We start from the raw sequence: 19,396 nt of genomic DNA on the forward strand, positions 1-19,396 counted from the left end.
AATGAGAAAATTTCCCTAGGGGAGGAGATGGTTGGAAGTTCTCTGCCAGTAAATATTTGTTTTACTGTGTGATGAAGCCTCCAATTTTATAATAATTTTCAAGGTGGCCTTTCTAAATAAATCATTGTTAGAAATATGTTAAGGCAAAAAAGAAAGCACATGGGAAAATCAAGGTTATTTTAAAAATTGTGTCAGAACATTAGAAAAAATAAACAAGAATAGTTTGCTATAGAACTCAACAATATTGTCTAAATGAGTGTGATGCTGCTTATTGTAATCTTAACCCATAGAAGGCAGAAGCAAAGCAAGCTGATCTCTGTCAATCGGACATCAGTCTAGTCTTCATAGTGAATCCAGGGCATTCAGAGCTACATAGCAAGACCCTATCTTTTTTTGTTCTTGTTGCTTTGTTTTTTTCAAGATAGGGTTTCTCTGTGTAGCCTTGGCAGTCCTGGACTCCCTTTGTAGAGCAAGCTGGCCTTGAACACAGAGATCCACCTGCCTCCGCCTTCAGAGTGCTGGGATTAAAGGTGTGAGCCACCATGCCCGGCTGCCAGACCCTATCTTTAATAAATAAATATAGATGGAACCCAAAGGTTGCTCAGTCTATGAGACTAGATGTCTCAGCTGGTCTTTGGAAGATGCTAAAATGCTGAAGAAGTAGGCTCCAATGCCAGGAAAGGAATCGACTTGCTAGGAAAGCAAGAGCAAGCAAGAAAAGAGCAAAAGCTTCCTTCTTCCATATCCTTCCTGATACAGGCTTCCAACAGAAGCTGTGGCCCGGATTGAAGGTGATGCGTCTTCAGAAGTAGGGTCTTACTGTCAAGTTCTGGAGGATATGTAAGACCAGCTCTGTAAGTTTGGAGCATCTATAGGGTCCCAGTGGTCAACGGGTCCCAGAGAGGTAACTTATTCCTGGCACTGTGCTTTTTGTTGCTCTGTGGCAACGAATGGGGCATTGTCACCTCATTATAGGATAACATCACCTAAGTTCTTTTTACGGAACCTCTACAAATGGTAGATTAATACAACTTTTAAAAAAGATCTTTAAGGTTGGGCATGGTGGCACACGCCTTTAATCCCAGCATTCAGGAGGAAGAGGCAGCCAGATCTCTGTGATTTCAAAGCCAGCTTGGTCTACAAAGTGAGTCCAGGACAGCCAAGGCTGACACAGAGAGACCCTGTTTCGAACAAGCGAACAAACAAACAGACAAAAAAGAAATAGAAAAAGAACTTCAGTGTTTGTGCTGACTTCCCCAACTTGAATTCTGCTTAACCTGTCCTTCTTCTATTATTAACCTCTCGCTTTTGTACTGTAAAGCCATTGAGGTTTACAAACTCGTAAGGGGCACTGAGTGGAGTCCTTCAAATACTGGAAACAGAATGTAGAATACAGTTTTTAAAATGCTATCTTCTTATCGGACAATCTGTGATAAGCATGGAAGTGTCCAAAGTCCTACCTCTGGCTGGTGTCTGTCAGGTTAAAGGTTTTTTTTTTTTTCCAGCTGGCTCCTTGATGTGCTCTTCTTCAACTAAAATAAGACTAAAAATTGTACTAAATGATCTTACTTGAATTGTTATTAGTAGCATACAGGAAAAATTATTACTTAATTTTGTCTCTTTTGGTCACATTGACCAGCTTTCAATAGTTAAATGCCACATTCAGGGAACAAGTTTACAAGGGTAAATGGATTTTGTGATCTTATTTAGCTGTGCCTAAAAGTTTTTTTGCTTGTTTGTTTGTTTTGTTTTATTTTTTGACAAGGTCCTAAATTTTTCTTGGAATCTTTGACTTTATGAGTCCAACTCCAAGGAGAAACATCGTGAAAATATTTAAAAGGTATTAATCAATACTCACTTTCTCTTTTCTTTGTTTTCCTTCATGTAAATGGTGAGACTCATTTGTTTTAGCTAGCTTAGTGGAATTTCTATGGAATTCTTTTTATAGTAAATAAAAGAAATAACCAGAGAATAGCCATGTCATAATGAAAACATTAAGCTTCTTATCAGTTTGTAACTTTTTAATCTTTCAAAATTCAGATAAAATTCTTTTCCTGAATTGACAGTCCCTGCCTAATCGCTCCAGATTCTGGGAGCTTTACACATTGTCAGTTCAGCATTTAAGAGAAGAACATAAGCGCACACACTGCAGACACGAAGCTCAAAGCGCTATAATTAAAACAAATGCTGCCTCTTTTGGGAATGTTCATTTGTTCCCTAGACTCCACTCAAATTAGTTGAAAAATAATATAATAAAATAGTACTTAATATACATCCTTCCAAGATTCTTGATACTACCTGATGTATGTACAGAGAGGAATATTTGCATACAAAATATTCACCTTACTTGCAGCCATTTATTTTGCAAGGTAAAGAAAGAAAGAAAGAAAGAAAGAAAGAAAGAAAGAAAGAAAAGAAATATATTACCTGCAATAAAATGAAGCACACAGGACATGAATAAATGTTTCTTAACTTCTTGCCATCTTCTGAGAAATATAAGTTTAAAGTCCATTTGACTATATTAGTAGCAGTAAAAAGGCATAAATTATCTAAGTTATTAACGAATCATTTCAGGAAAAAATGCTTATTCCTCGGGAAACCTTGGGGTTGTTAGTATGGAAAGCCTCTTCTAGCAAAAAAAAAAAAAAAAAAAAAAAAAAAAAAAAGGTCAGAGCCATTGCTTTGTAATGATAGTATTGATTGGATTTAGGATTTGAGTGCTAGAAACTGGTACTGAATAGAGTGGTCTGAGCCTGTGAAATCAATGGCATGTTCCCTGCTGAGCTGGATTTGCCTATGTCTGAAGTAGGGGTGCTTACCTGTGTAAGATGTGCTTCTGTGAGGAAGTTTCAGCTGTGCAGTAGGAGAGTGAGAGTTGCTAGCACTCTTGTTCTTGCCTTGGTTTCTCTGTGCCGTGGTACAACAACAAATAAATCTTCAAAAGCTACTTTGTAAGTTCCTCTTAGATCTACTGGGCATTAAAGAAAATATCCAATTGCTTTCTCATGAAGTAGAAAACAATATAATTCTCATGAGTATTCTGAAAGTATTTCTTTTTTTATGCAGACCTCTTAAATGTTTCCTAAGACCTCATAAACAAAGTTTGCTGATAAAAAACTAACAAGGTATGAAACAGAAATTTACATAAGTGGGATTTATATTTCAATAATTATACATATATTATAAAGTCATATGTATTTGAACTTTTATAAGAAGTTACTCATATTAACATTGGCTTTAAATTTGTCAGTGATCTACTGAGTGATCACTCTACCACTGATCCACATAACTCATCAGAAGTACTTTTTTTTGTTCTCAAAACTTCTTCCTCCTTAAAGACAGAAAATATATGTGCCAATACAACACAGTAATGTGAACATTATGCTGTATATTAAAATATAAGAGTAAAACAGTTTTGTATTATAGCATAATACAATAATACTATATAAAAATACTATATAGAGTATTTTCTGCTTGTTTATTTTATTGTATGTACTCTGTGTGGGGGTATCTTCTGATATGTGTAGACATATTCTGGTATGTCTGAATATACTAAATATGTATGCACAAGTATGTGGAAGGCAGAGTACACCTTAGGTGTAGTTCCTCAGATGCCAGACTTGAAGCCCTTCAAGTAGGCTCGCTTGACCAGACAGTGGTTCCTAGGGATCTACCTCTCTCTGCCTCCTCAATGTTGGGATTACAAATTCATGCCGCTTTGTGCTGCTCTTTTAGATGGGTTCTGGGACTCAAACTTATTTTTTTATGGTTGCCCAAAAAACAAACACTTTAGTGAGTGAACTATAATGCCACTCCACACTGTGCCCTTTGAAAAGCGGGACAGTCAAACCACTCTTACTAAAATCCTTCTAGTAATTACATTTCTTCTTTATCTCCACACTAGCCATGATTTCCATTTACTTAAGGAGACAAAAATTTCTTCAAAGTCCCCACCCAAGGATTCAGTGCTCTCTAGCAAGTCTTGTTCAACCCTGTGGTAGACACTTCCGGGACCCTCTGCAATTCATCTATCTTACTCTTTCATAGAAGAACCTATTATTTGCTCTCCAGTCTAAAGATGACCACCCCACATTTTTACCTCTATAACTATGCTCTCCCTCCAAATGGGCAGTGTAAATGCCACAGCAGTGGATTCTTTCAATATTTTATCTAATGATGTTTGACACTTATGATCTTAACTTCAGGAGGACATTATAATTATGTTTGCATCTCTATATAGTCATCACTGTTTTAGTTTTTGTTGTACTTGTTTGCATTATTGGTAACTATGTAAAATGAGTACACAATTGATCTTTTTGTTTTTTATAATTTTGTACACAGTATGCCAAGGCTAAAATAGTAGAAAATATCACTATATCAATAACATTAATGTTTGCTAATGACAACAACATTTAAAAAGTATAAAACATGGGACTAATGGCTTCCCAGGCACCAAGGAAAAGTTAAAGTTCACAGTTTCCTGAATCTATGCTTTCTGCACCTGTGTCCCTCTGCATCCTCACTAAATAATTTTTGGAATGTTGAAGACAGAGAATGAATGTTTCTGTCACTCAAAGAGAATACCATTCCATGCTTGTAGGTTCCATGATCAATGAGACTTTAAATGTTTTTATTGTTGGGGAGAATTGGAAAAACAATTTATATCTTTAAGAAAAGATCATTAGTTTCTAATGTCATTCACCAGCACAAAGCCTAGGAGGAGAAGGGGATGCTGCTAACTGCTACTGATGCTTAGGAAAAAAGTGCTTCCAGACCACATCTATTTCCTCTGTAAGGAAATATTGTGGTCAGACAATCAAAAAAGGAACCAGGAGAAACTGCCTCAGCTTCTGCTGTGCTGTGCTTTAAATTCAAAGCTTCCATTTCATGGGCTGCTGCTGTTAAGAAGAGAGCTAGGGGAGCTGCACTTATTTATTTCTATAATTAAAGAGATACCCAGACATTGAAATATAATGCCCTTCTCTGTGACTGACAGCCGCTATGATTGGATGTTAGCAATGGACCACATAGAAGACGAAGTCAGGTAATCTTCAAGTTTTTTTTCTTTTTCCTTTCCTCTCTCAGAGATGCCTCAAATTGACACTAATTTGATAGTCTCAAGTCCCAGAGCCCCTTGGATACTGCGAACCAAATGTAAAGAAATTCTCCTCGGTGTCAGTCAGAAACTTTCTCTTTTCTTCGGGTTACAAAAGGCAATTGACAGGAAAAGGAGGATCTGCTCACTGCTCAACCGAGATGAACTTGCGAACTAGATTGACAGATATCTGTTTGGAACTTTCTATTTTTTTTTCTAATTGTGAAACTCACCTTGATGAAGATGATAAGAGTTCATGGGAAGATGGAAACCTTCATTTGTCATTGTCAAAGTCAGATAGCCCAAGCAAGAAAACCCTGCTTTAAAATAAAGCTAGATTTTGCTAGATGTGTTTTACTCTTTGCTTTACCCATTCAACACAGAACTCAGGAATGAAAGGTGAAAATTCAAAACTCTCTCCATAGTTTGTATTATAATTGCCAAGGACTTCCTACAAAAACACTAAAAAAAAATTAAAAAGTGTTCCTAACCATTCATTCTAAAAACACCGTGGCTGAGGAATACTGTGAGTCAAGTTAAAGAAAGCAAAAGATGGGGAATTACACTTTCCTTTAAAAACAAAAGCTAGGATGTCAGAGCCAGTGTCTAATTTGAGTTGTTACTAGGGAACCATGTGGCCAGCCAGGAAGAAGATGCATATATGTGGATTCTGGGTGCCTTGGGAAGAACAGAGCCATCAACAACAGTAGATCAGATGTGACAGGGTTCCATAGACCAGTAGATCCAGCTTCACCCTACTTGAGTGGATCTCTCACTCCACCAGGACCTGAACTTGATCGGGCATTGCCACACAGTGCCAGTTTGTTCCTGCTGTTATCTGGAATCATTCCCACAGTTACACTTCCGGGGGGTTGTGTTGGGATTATGACTCTACCTGATCACCCAGAGAGAATAATCCGAGTGTAAACACCACCAATCATTACATTATGCAGCCGATAAAGTGGTTTGCTCAAAATATAACACTTTTCAAGTACTGGAAAATATGAATCCAAAATGAATGTAGCACATTATTGCTAATTTAAATTTCTAATCAATTAGCTGGTAGGTAGTCACCTTTAAAGACAAAGCCTGAACCAAATATTCTTTAGAATATAAGCTATCATGTGTTGACTCTATGGACTTTCGCACACAGAAAACTTCATGAGTTTAATTATTTAGTGAACTGATAATTTCCCTTGAAGTTAAAGTGTTAGGATGGTAATCTCCAGTGGCTTGGTTTTGGTATGCGTAGCCTCGTCTCGTGCATGAGGGCATAGGGCATGAGGACTCTGCTGTGAATGGGCCAATTTTCCATCACGAGTGTTGGTCAATTATAGGAAGAATAGACTTCCTACAAAAGTGGGTCTGCCCTTGGTTACTCTCTCCACCTTGCTCTTCTGCCCTCCTATATTGCCTTGGGGTGAAGTATCATGATGGTCTCACAAATAGGAAAACCAACATCTTGATCTGCGGACCCCCAGACTATCGAGCTGTGAGAAACGTGTCTTCTTTTATAAATATCCCAGTATATGGTGTTCTGTTATAACAATGCTCAAATGAGCAAATGAATATGTAAAATCATTATAAATTCCAGGCTCTGTCTCCCAGATGTTATGCTAAGCTCAGATGATCCAAACTAGCTTAGAATAAAAAAACACATCGAACCCTTCCATTTCTGTACTCCTTTCCTTCAAATGGGAATCTCTTTAATACAAGTTTTTGCACATTTCTAAAAACAAAACAAATTTAGCTCACATCATGACCCCCTTTCATCTCTGTGACCATTGATTTCTGGTGAATTCTATGTATTTTTTTTTTTTTAACTATCCAGAACTTTCACGAAACCCTTAGTGGAGAAAGGACGCACAAGGACTGCTGGTATCACTTATTTCACTAAGAGCTAAAACACTATTGTATCTTACAGAAATAGCCTGTTAAGTTAGGAAGATTGCTCAATGTTTGCAGGTGCGGCTGCTTTTTCAGAGGATCAGAGTTCAGTCTCCAGGACCCACTTCAGATATCTGACAACCACCTGTAATTCCAACTACGGAGGATCTGATACTGCCCACTTCTGGTCTCAGTGGGCCACCACACACACACACTCACACACACTCACACACACTCACACAGAAAGAGAGAGAGAGAGAGAGAGAGAGAGAGAGAGAGAGAGAGAGAGAGAGAGAGAGAAAGAGAGAGAGAGAGAGGCAGGCAGGCAGGCAGACAGACAGACAGACAGACAGATAGACACAGAAAGAATTAATGTCACACAGAGAGACAGAGGCAGAGAGAAATAGAGAGAGATTGCTCACCTCTTGAGATTTTATTTCCCTATAGGAAAAAGATGGTAAAAGTATTGAAATGAAGTTCTTCCATCTTCCAGATATGACAATGGGTAGGTTTCATATGGAAGAGGCATCCATTTATTAAACATATATTTATTGAACATTTATGACACACACAAAAAAGTATGTAGACAGTCACAGTCCAGAAGGTAATGACACTTATTCTAGGTCAAGTCCCCATTATAGGACTCAAAAGGCATGCTTGCAACTAGGAAAGAGGAAAAACAGAGAGTTGTTCCTTTGATCTACATAAAACCAAGAAAACTACAATGTATATTTATTATTTTAAGTTATTTACGGTAACCTCAGTTTGCACAAATATTTTTAAAAGGGAAACAAAACAGTATAAACTATTGAAATAAATATAATGTAATATAAAACTTATTATTTCCCCTCTTTTTGAAACCTATTCCTGTATTCCATTGTAATGCTGCCACAAAGAAGACGGCATTTTTGCTAAGTTTATGTCTGATAAAGTAATGGAATTTCAACTACATATTAATTCAGTCCATTTTTTCCAATAATGGTAACCAAGAGGGTGTTATTCTAGCATCTGTGTATTTCATCTGGTCACTCTTTTGTGGTGCCTTAACTTTAAAAAATTGCTTACACAAAATAATTCCTCACTTCATAAAATAATAGCCAGTGCGGTTTAGCCCAAATAGTTTTTTCTTAAGTTCATTTTCATTAGAATGACTAAGATCAGCTCAAACAAAGGAGAAATTGGTAATGGAAACCCTTTAAGAAGTTTACATTTCTTAGGGTCCTCAAATTTTATTCTACTGATCATTATAATGATCTAAAATTAGACCTTTTACAAGGAAAAGAGTCACCTCTGACTCAACAGTTTCTCTGAGGGTACGAAGCCCAGTAAACTAGATGGTGTGGCTGATAATAAATACACCAGCATCCAGCAAGGTGAACTCAGTGGCACTGCTCTGGAACCTCATGACTAGTGTGATTCTTGGATGCTCATTAGGAATCAACCTGAGGAAGAAAAATGACAACAAGAAAGTTGAAAAGTTATACAGAAGGAAAAACTGTAGGTAACAGTGACAAGCACTCCCAATAATGCAAGAGAGATGTGTTAAGTTCATAGTCTGGGCATTGAAAGAAATCAAACACAGCTGAAGTATAAAATGCAAGAAGTTCAAGGACATGAGGAGACCGGAGTGAGATGGTGCTGGAAGGCACAACAGATTAAACAGTGAGAAGGTAAGATGTTTGATAGGTAAATAGGAAGCACAGTTGGGCAAGGTCATAGAGGATCTTACAAAATCCTGCTCTGAAACTTGGAATAAGCCTGACCAACAGTAACCCATGATGCTTTTAAACTAGTTCCTCATCCGGGCTCCTGAGAGGTCATGGAACTCCAATGAGGAGGATGAAATACAGCCTTGGGAAAGAGTAAAGTGAAAAGAGACATAAAAGGAGGCTGACCATTGCCAAAATATTTTGGCAATAGAGTTCCATAATTAGAAGTAGAGGGAAACAGGACACGAAACATGTTTTCTTGAGGAATGCTAGCCTGCTGCTTAGGTTACATGTTTTCTTTCCAAACAACCTAAGTCTAATGCATATTCAAATATGGTGTCACATGAACTTTTCTGTACTCATTTACTGATAAGCAAGATGTATGAACTTTATATAAGATAAACAGCAAACTCTATTTCTAGTATTAAATCCACCCACATGAAAGCAAGAAGTAGGAGTTACCTGTAATGAAGGTAAATGAGAAACTATCATGTGCAAATTTTACCCTATTTTGACTATGCATATACTCATGTTTCTTATGTACAAATCTATTGGATTTATTAAGTAATAACTTAAATGCAATGTATCCAATTTGAAGTATGCAGCTTTAAGAAACACATTCACTCAAGTAAGATGAAAATATATAAAATATTTCCATTACCACAAAGCATTCTATCCCTTTACAGTCAATTTCTTGTCCATCTTCTGTCCCAGACAGCCATTGATCTACTTCCTGTCAATATAAATTATGTTTATTTGTTATGGAATTCTACATAAATAGAAATGTACCTCCCAGTCCTGAGTTAATTTGTTAACAAGGCATAATGTTTTGGAAACTAATCCATACCAGTACTTTGCATTCTTGCAAAGGATTCGACCGCGAGGATCTAGCACTGAGTGATTTTGCCCTCTTGTTGACGGGCATCATGGTTGCTGGTAGCTTTTGATATTATGAATAGAGCTTCTAAAATCATCCATGTGCCATTTTTCTCGTAGACATATGTTTTCAGTCTGTTATGTTTAATTTGTTTCTTTTCGAAATTGCTCAGTTATGTGGTCTCTATTCAACTTTATTTTTAAGAAACACAGCAAAATTGCTCTCTAAAATTATTGTACCATTTTCCGCTTCCACAAGCTATATACAGCAGTTCAGGTGCTCTGTAACCTTGCCAACATCTGGTGCTATGTTTTAAATTTTTGACTCTACTCTTGGGTGTATCATGCTAGCTCATTTTAGATGCAATTTGAATCCCATGGATGATTTAAATTTTTGAGCCTTTTTTGATGTATTTATTGATCATTTCGGTATTTTTGTAGTGTTTGAAAGCAGGTTTTTCCCATTTCTTTTTCATTCTTGTTATTTGTTATTTTTCTTCCTTAATGCTGAAATACCACACACACACATACATCTACACACACACACACACACACACACACACACACATACACACATACATACACGCACACACACACACACATTGACTCAGTTCTTCAGACATATACATTGTATTATTGCCTTATATATTTGCTTGACTTGACTTTCTGCCTTTGAACAATGTCTTTCAAAAAGGAAAAATATTGATTTTGTTAAATCCCTGTTTATCAATTTTTCTTTTTTATGATTAATGGTTTTAGAGTTATTTTCTTTAAAAAAAATCTTGGATTTATGTTGATTTTTTTCTACATTTCTTCAAAAAGCCTCATCTCATCTTTAAATGAGGGGCTGTTAGATATTTTAGGTTAATAGTAACATGTGTGGAATAAGTTTAATTTACCTTTTCTGATTAGAAGACAGTTAAGGCAACATTGTTTGTTGACAGCTATGCCTGTCTTTGGAATTACCGTACAAGCTGTCACAAGCCACATCGAACTGGAAATAGTCTCAGAAATTTGAAGTTCCTCTAACAGTTAAAAATTAAATATTATAACACACTGTATTATCAGATTACAATTACATGGTAATTTCAATTGTCACTAATAGCCTGTTACAAAATTCCAAACTTATTTGCTATTAAAAATTTTTTCAAAAAGTAGAAATGCAAGAGAATTTCTTCAAACTGCTAAAGTATTATAGCTGACAGCATACTTAATGGACTGGTTATAATGGGCGGTGATATGGAACCTCATGGTTATCTGTGCACATAATGGTACCATTTGGGAATAAGAATACATATATTAATCCTTTAAAATCTGCATAGTCATTCTTCTTATTGCCTCATTACACTTGTTGAAAACTTGAGTATAAGTCTGATTCAAGTAGTGAAGAGACCTCCACATCTTTTTTTTTTCTACTCTTCAAATGCACATCTGGGATCGGCACATGTGCTTTTCTGAGGTGAGGCTCAATTAGAAATGTCTTATTGTTATTATATTGCTGGACTCAGTTTATTAATATGGTCCCAAGATACTCTTTCTAAGGTTATCAATGATGCTTATATCATTTTTCTCATGTTTCTGTGGCAGAGGTAACACAGTAGCTCTGTCCTCATATTCTATATGCATTTGCCACTTCACACTGTCATCATTCTGAGTATCTGAGTTTCATAGCTTTACTTCAGAGAAAGGAACTGTGCTACAGCAGGCAGGACACAAATTTAAGTTAATTGGGTCTAATTGAGGCTTGCCTTCCTGCTGTGCCCCCCTTTGCTTCCCTCTCTCTCTCTTCCTCCCTCCATCCATCCATCCATTTCTCCTGTCCTCTTCCTAACCTTTTTGTCCCCTATATTTATTTTCCTTCCTTCCTTCCTTCCTTCCTTCCTTCCTTCCTTCCTTCCTTCTTCCTCCCTCCACCCCTCCCCTCTTTCTTATTTTGTCTTCCAATCTGCCCTGATCTTGAACTGAGAGTAGCCATTGGATTTTTGATCACTTCTGAGGCATTATTCTCTGTATTGAATCTATGTGTTTGTTTCGTGGTAGCGCCTCTCAACTCTCCCTGCTGGGGCTTTGAGACCCTTTGGAGCCCACTGAGGTCCTGACACTACTTTTACCTCTCTTAACATCTAACACCTACCAGACAAAGCTCAGTGAGGGCAGCAGATAGAAGCGACTCACCCACTTAGCTTTCTCTCTACGTAAGTCTCCCCATTTCAGTACACTCCTTCTGTGTCTTTACACACCTTCCTACTGACATCCTGCCTGTTCTGAAACTCTTTCTAAGCTTGATTGAGGAGAATTTCTTTAGGCTAAATCTGGCATGGGATGTCGAAGAGAGGCTTAGCAGTTAAAAGCACATACTGCTCTTGGAGAGGACCAGAGCCGGGGTCCCAGCATCCAAGTTGAGCAGCTTAATTGTTTTTTTGTAACTCTATCTCCAAGTTGTTCAATGCCTCTTACTTCTTCTGGCATTCATATACATTTGTAATACTTTCCCAATAGGTAAGGATGATGATGTTGATGATGATGATAAAAAAAATTATAATTTTAAAAACAAGTAATCCAAGGCCGTTTTGTAAAATACTTTATCCAATTTGCAAGCAATGTATTCATTTATTTATTTGTTAAGTGTTTGTCTGTGTGTGTCTCTGTGTGTGTGTGTGTACAGGTACACAGGTGGGATGTGCAGGTGCAGGTGTGTGAAGGAGGTCAGAGGATTACTCTAGAGGATTAATCAAGGGTTAATCTCACTTGCCACCTTAAGGGATTCAGTGGTCAAACTCGGATCATTAGGTCTATGACAACATGCCACTACCCATCTTGCCATTGAAAACCCTATTATTTTTGGGGTTTTTTGGCACCACATGCTTTTTAGCTAGTTCTGTCTAGCTACATATGATACATATTTCCTAGCTTTCTGGTGTTTACAAAACAAGATGGGCTGAGCAATGATGGTACATGCCTTTAATTCCAGCACTTACGAGGCAGAGGCAGGAAGATCTCTGTGAATTAGAGGGCAGCCTGGTCTGCAGTGTGAGTTCCAGGACAGTCAAAGCTTCATCAAGAAACCCTAACTCCCAGGTTTTGTTTACTCTGACCAAGAACTTCTTCCAGAGGCCCATTTGTGAGGGTGGTGTGGTCCTATCATGTCTGTCCAGGGAGAATACCAGGCAAGGGGCTGAGATAATCACCATTACTACAGGGCATGAGGTCACTACATCAGCTGACATAGTTCACTGTCTGCGTGAGAAGACAGAGGAGGGACTCTTCCCAAGGACATTGAAATTCCTTGCTCTTGATTTTATCAGAGACCTCAGAGAGAGCTACCCCTTCCTGATTACTGTGATTGATGGAGTGCTTTTGCCAAAGGCACTTGAAGAGATCCCGGCTGAGAAGAGTTTCAACGCTGTCCCCTACATCTTTGGGATCAACAAGCAAGAGTTTGGCTGGTTTATTCCAATGAGGATGGGCTATTCACTCTGTGAAGGCAAACTGGACCAGAAGACAGATACAGCCCCTCCCGTGTAACTCCTGTCGACTTGCTAGTATCTCTCAGCAACTGACTCCAGGGGCCACTGAGAAGTAAGTATTTAAGAGGGTCAGACTGCCCTGACAAAAAGAAAGACCTCTTTTTAGACATGATGGAAGCTGTATTATTTGCTGGGCCATCTGTGATCTGTGATTGTGGCTTGCTGTCACAGAGCGGGTGCCTTAAAGAAGGAGATCAACTTCAGCAAGATGATGATGAACTTTTAGGGCCATTTTGCTTGAAACAGGGACCCGAATGGGGAGAGACTGCCATACTGGCCAGAGTATGATGAGAAAGAAAGCTAACTTCAGGTTGGTGCCACCACCCGGCTAGCTCAGAAGCTCACAATGAAGGAAGCAGCTTTCTGGACCAGCCTCCAAGCTATGGAAGTGGAGAAAGCAGCCAAGGGAGAGACCGAGAAATAAAGTGGAAGACAACCCAGCCCTAGAAGCCTTTAGCAGCCAGGGCAACGCTGCTTTCTCATCACAGAGGCTGAAGAACTGTGTGCTGGAACTAGGCAGAAACCAGGGAAGAGGAATGTTTGTAGCTGTGGTTTCAATTTGTAAAATAAATATTTGTTTTTTAGGGAAATAAAAAAGAAAAGAAACCTGTCTCTGAAACAAAACCAAACAAACAAAGAAAAAAACAAGATGTATCTAAAATCAGGACAACATGTGCAGTAGCACAATTCCATAAATATATTTTTACTGTATGAAATTTTATGTCAGATATAAGAAAGCCAAATGCTGTGATTTTCCATTAATTTGATTTGGATTCAGTGAGCTTTCACTTTTTCTTACTCCTTATGCCCAATATTTAAAAAATTATTAGCCAGGAATATAAACAAAAATGTTATTTCTGCTTTATTAATAGATGATGTTTCTATCACAGAGCATACATTTAAGTTTAAATATCGACTTACATAATGTTTCTAACTCTGGTTGTGGGCAAACCATACCGGTGGCTTCTCTGTATTGGAGACACTACCCAAGCAAAGAACTTTTTAGCAGCAGCTAAGTTCTGACAGAAGATTCAGAGGAAGAAAAATACTGACCCTGCTTAGAAGTTGAGCAAAACAGCCAGACATGCAAACACACTGCAAGGTTCCAGAGGAATGTTCAGAGGAAGTAATGAACTGACCTAGTTCACAGATTGAGCAGGAAAATCTACACTTAGCACCCATAACACACTGCAAGGGTCCAGGTTTTATTATTATTATTATTATTATTATTATTATTATTATTATTATTATTGTATTTTGAGACAGGGTCTCTGTGTTAGCCTTAGCTATCCTAGACTCACTTTGTAGACCAGACTGGCCTTGAACTCACAGTGATCCGCATGCCTCTGCCTCCTGAGTGCTGGGATTAAAGATGTGTGCCACCATGTCTGGCAATGGTCCAGTTATTAAAACGATGAGTAAGGAAATAATTTTCCTTGTGAACAGTGCAACTTGGTGAAGTTTCCTTTAAGAACAGTAAAAGCAGACTCCTCAACACATAACTTCTTGAGGCAGGGAGTACAAATGGTTCCTTTAAGGAGATAGTATGTGGGGCAAGTTAATTAAGACTCACAGTAGAATTACAATGTCATAGAAGTAGGTGATGGGTATAATATGAAAATACACCCAAAAAAGTGAACACAGAAGGGCAGGATACTAAGATTTTCATTGCCTATTCTGTGATTCTGGATAGTAAAGCAATTATCTTTATCCTAGTTAACCAGGAAAAGGACAAAATATTTATAATAAAAGTGACACAAAGATAAATAAATGCTTATATATAGTGTTTGAGGCAGGGAGGAAAGGAAGGGCAGGGATATGCTATATCCAAGCCTTGCAATGATGACTCCATAGCACCTATGACTGCCTCTACTAGGACTGTACATGGCTACTAATTAATGGGTTCTAGAGGAAGGCCAGTCATTGTCTTCATCTGTGTGCACATGGATGAACCCATCAGACTGCCAGGCTTCAGGTGACAGTGCCAAACCCATAGGTACACAGACAGTCTGTAGTAGTTTGAATGAGTTTGAATGCCCAGCAACAGTCTTATATATTTAAATATTCTTTTCTTTTTAATTCAGTGGCTTTCTCTTTATTGATGTGCCTCCTACCTCCCCCATCCCCATGTCAGTCTCTTCCGTCTACACACACACACACACACACACACACACACACACACACACACACACACACACACACAAAGGTGGTAAAAGGAAGGGATTGCTGCATTCTAAAGTTAGAAAATGAATAGAAACCAAAACAATCATCAGATGGGACAGAGACTGACAATCAGGAAGTCTAACGCAGAGTGGGACCTAAGGGTAAACAAAGGGAAAGAGAGAGATGTACAGAGGCTGGCTGTATCTACCACTGGCCCTCCTGCTGAGAGCACTGGAGAGACAGCCTCAAATATTAAGTGCAGGTCCTGAAGAAAGAGACGGTGTTTTCACCTGAAGGAGGAAGGGAATGTCAAGGAAAGAGCACCACCTATTTGTAGACTAGAGCCCCCACCTCAGGTGCAGCAGCTTCACAGACCTTAGACGCTTCCATCACTGTAGGCACTGTGCAGAAAGAAAGAAGTCTCCTTCATGATGCTCCTGGTATAGCTGCCCATCATGGCACTGGTAGGTGGAATAACATTGTTGACAAAGAAAAACAAGTCATCCACAGCACGGAGACGAATTCGCTTCCGGATCAAGAAGTAGAACTGAGGCAGGGCGGTGGTGGCGAACGCCTTCAATCCCAGCACGTGGGAGGAGAGGAGGCAGGCAGACCCCTGTGAGTTCGAGGCCAGCCTGGTCAAAAAAGTAAGTCTAGGGTAGCCAAGGCTACACAGAGAAACCCTGTGTCAAAAAACCGAAAAGAAAAGAAAAGAAAAGAAAAAAATGAAGAAGTAGAACCGACCAATTCTCAAATCAGAAGGCACCACGTGTTTCTTTTCGTTTGGATCTCCTATCCGAGCTTTGGGGGCTTTTCTGAATATTTCTTTCGGATTTTCTCGCGCTCAAAGTGGTGCTTCTCGAATGGATGCCTCACTTTGTACAGGAACTTTATTCTCAGACAACAGGGCTGGACCAAGCTGGTCTGAGAGAACCCGGGGGGTGGGGGGGCGGGCATAGTTAAATTCTTGGTCCCCAGTGGCTGGAGCTGTTTGGGAAGAATTAGGGGGTGTGGCCTTGCTGGAGGAGGAATGTTAGTGGAGGCGGGCTTTGAGATTTTAGAAGACTCACGTGCATCACAGTGTCTTTCTACCTAATTTTTGCGGATTAAGATGTGGGCTCCACAGAGCAGTCCACAGTGTGAGTAGAGAGTACGAAATCTGGGGCAGTCCAGGTTCACTAAAAAGCCTTGTCTCAGAAACTAAGATAGCGCGCCTACTGCGCTGGTTCTCAACCTTCCCAATGCTGCAACCCTTTAATATAACTTCTCATGTTGTGGAGATCCACAAACATAAAATTATTTTATTACTACTTCATAACTGTAACTTTGGCACTGTTATGAATAGTAATGAAAATACTTTGACATGCAGGATATCTCACCTGTGAAACACTAGCTCAGATCTCCCAAAGAGGTCATGACCCATAGGCTGGGGACCATTGGTATGGTGGTTTGACTGCGATTGGCTCCCATAGGCTCATGTATTAGAAGGTTTGTTTCCCAGTCGGTGGACTATTTAGGAAGGAAGCAAAGAAGGGACCTTGTTGGAGAAGTGAAGCTAGTTGGTGGGTTTCAAAAGCCCATACCAGGCCCATTCTTATTCTCTGTCTGCTTCCATCTTGTTGATAAGAGGTAAGCTCTCAGTTAGTAGTCCAGTCCCGTGTCTGCCTGCTTTCTACCATCTTTCCCCCAATGCTGATCATGGGCTATTATTCAGAAACTGTAAGCAAGCCCCCCTTTCAATACGTTGTTTCATAACTTGCTTTGACCACGTTGCTTTTCCCAGTGATAGAAAAGTTACTGTGGAGAACAACAGAGGATTACAACTGAAATCTGACTTAGACAACCACGCACACGCAATTAAAAAAAATAAAGTATGCAAAATTTATTAAAAGGCAGCACAATGTTTATAAGCATGTATTTCAATTCAGAAAATTGAGTGGTCTTTATTCATTGTTGCCTCGTTTAATTGTGGAAAGGCCCTGTGGGATGAATCTCATTATAGAAAATATCAGATTAAAAACAACGAAAAACAAGTAAGGACATGAATACATCTTCCTGAAAGTTTCAATTGTTTTAGTGTCAAAGCCGACATTCAAATGTTCTCACTATGGGTTGTACAAACTCTTAACCTGTCCTGATGGAACTGGACTTCTTTTCTAAGATCCTTTCATTTTAGAGACTATTTTATCATATATTCTAACACCTTACTTATGTATAGTAACTTGTCTCTGTTTCTCCCTCACACTGTTTTTCCCTTGAGAAAATGACTATTTCACATATTCTTTGTGTTCTTCACACTCAGTAACGATTTGATTCAAACTATAGGTTGATAAAGAAAGTCTTGCAGTGATGAGAGGAAACAGAAGTTTTTGTGGGAGTATTTGCATTTCACATTACATGTCTGCAGAAGCCCTCAGCATACACGTAACTCAAAGATGAAATCGAGCACCAAAGTGTTCTCTCCTCTTACGTTCTTTGTCCTCACACTTTCTCCTTTCTGTTTTCTTTCCTTTCCTCTTAATTCTCATAAACCAAGCTGACCAACTTCCCTTTGACTACAGTATTTTTACATAGCTAATCTTTTTTGTGTGTGTCCTGTGGTATTATGTTAGCAAGTGGTACTTTGCCTGTCACTTGACCTTTAAGTCTGTGCAATTTTTATTTCAGTTAGTTTTTTAAGGTTAGTTTTTATTATTTTGGGGATTAATAATTCGTTTTTACTCAATTAACTTTTCCTTTTAATTTTTGAAATTATAATAAAATTATACTACTCCTTTCCCTTCATTCCTCCTCACTCTCACTTATACCCATCCCCACTGTTTTTCAAATATAAGATCTCTTTTTATACCAATTGCTATTCCACGCATATATGTGTATGTATATACTTACATATTCCTAAATATAACCTCTTCAGCCCATATAATGTTACTTTAATGTATGTTTCCAAGATGAACATTTGACTTTGGAATAGATTAGTGTGCTGTTCCCTGGAGAAGACCTCCTCTCCCACTCCCAGCATTCCTCAGCATTCGTATAGTTCTTTCTGTGGGGTGGAGGCTACATGGGCTTCTTCCCACCAGTTTGGCATGTCTATGGGTGTCATCCTTGTTCAACTCAAATTTAGACAGTGCTCTTGGAGAGACTTTAAGGAGGTAGTTTCTGCTGTCACTGGAGACACAGTCTCAGAACAAACACCCTGATCTCAGTTTCTCACAGTCTTTCTTGGAAAGAAGGACCCCCCCAAAAAAGGTAGCAAAAAGGAGGTACAGATGTCATTAGGCAGGAGGTGATTACCAATCTTAGGAACCCATAAAACATCTCTGAAGACGATTCAGAAGCCAGGAGGAACATAGAAACACAGAAGGAGATATGAAAAAAATACAACCCCCCCGCCCCGGCAAAAAAATACGACATTGTGAGCTGATCACTAAGTATGAAATTGCAACCAAATTTTCAATGAGAGGCATACAGTCCATTTTCTTTACTCTTTGTAATGCTATCTAATTTCTTAGATCAAGTCTGGCCAAAGGTATAGGCTATATATGCTGTGACTAAGTGAGAGGAAACCAACAGCTCAACACTGTTCATCAGAGTGCCCCATAAATAGTGGTGCACTGACCTGGCAATTTACGAAAAGAGCAAAGGGACCATGTACATGTGGCCATCACCAGGCATCTGAGCCTTCAAATAGTGTCAGGGGTTGTTATGCCTAGGTTATCACATTACTGAGTCTGTTTCTTAAACAAAGTTCGTGTGCCCTGGGTCTTTTCACCCATCGGAAACACTGGTAGAATAATTGTGATCTCTTTTATTATTTGGGATGAGGATAGGGATGGTTTTCACATGCACACGTAGTGATACCACATGTGCAGAAATCAGAGGACACTTATAGGAGCCTGTTTTTTTTCCTTCTACTAAGTGGGTTCTGGGGATGAAATTCAGGTCCCAAGTCTTGGTCACAATGTCTTTGTCCATGGATCTATCTCACAGCCCTCACAGTGGTATTGATGCAGAAAAACATAAATGAATTATTTCCTTATCATCTATAACCAATACTAATTGTCAAATGACAATACTCTTGATGTCCAAGACAGAATAATTTACCTGATATATTAGCCCTATATCTTTTATTCATTTCT

This window comes from Acomys minous (assembly GCF_964271855.1).
Source record: "Acomys minous genome assembly, chromosome: 16".
NCBI classification, from domain to species: Eukaryota; Metazoa; Chordata; class Mammalia; order Rodentia; family Muridae; genus Acomys; species Acomys minous.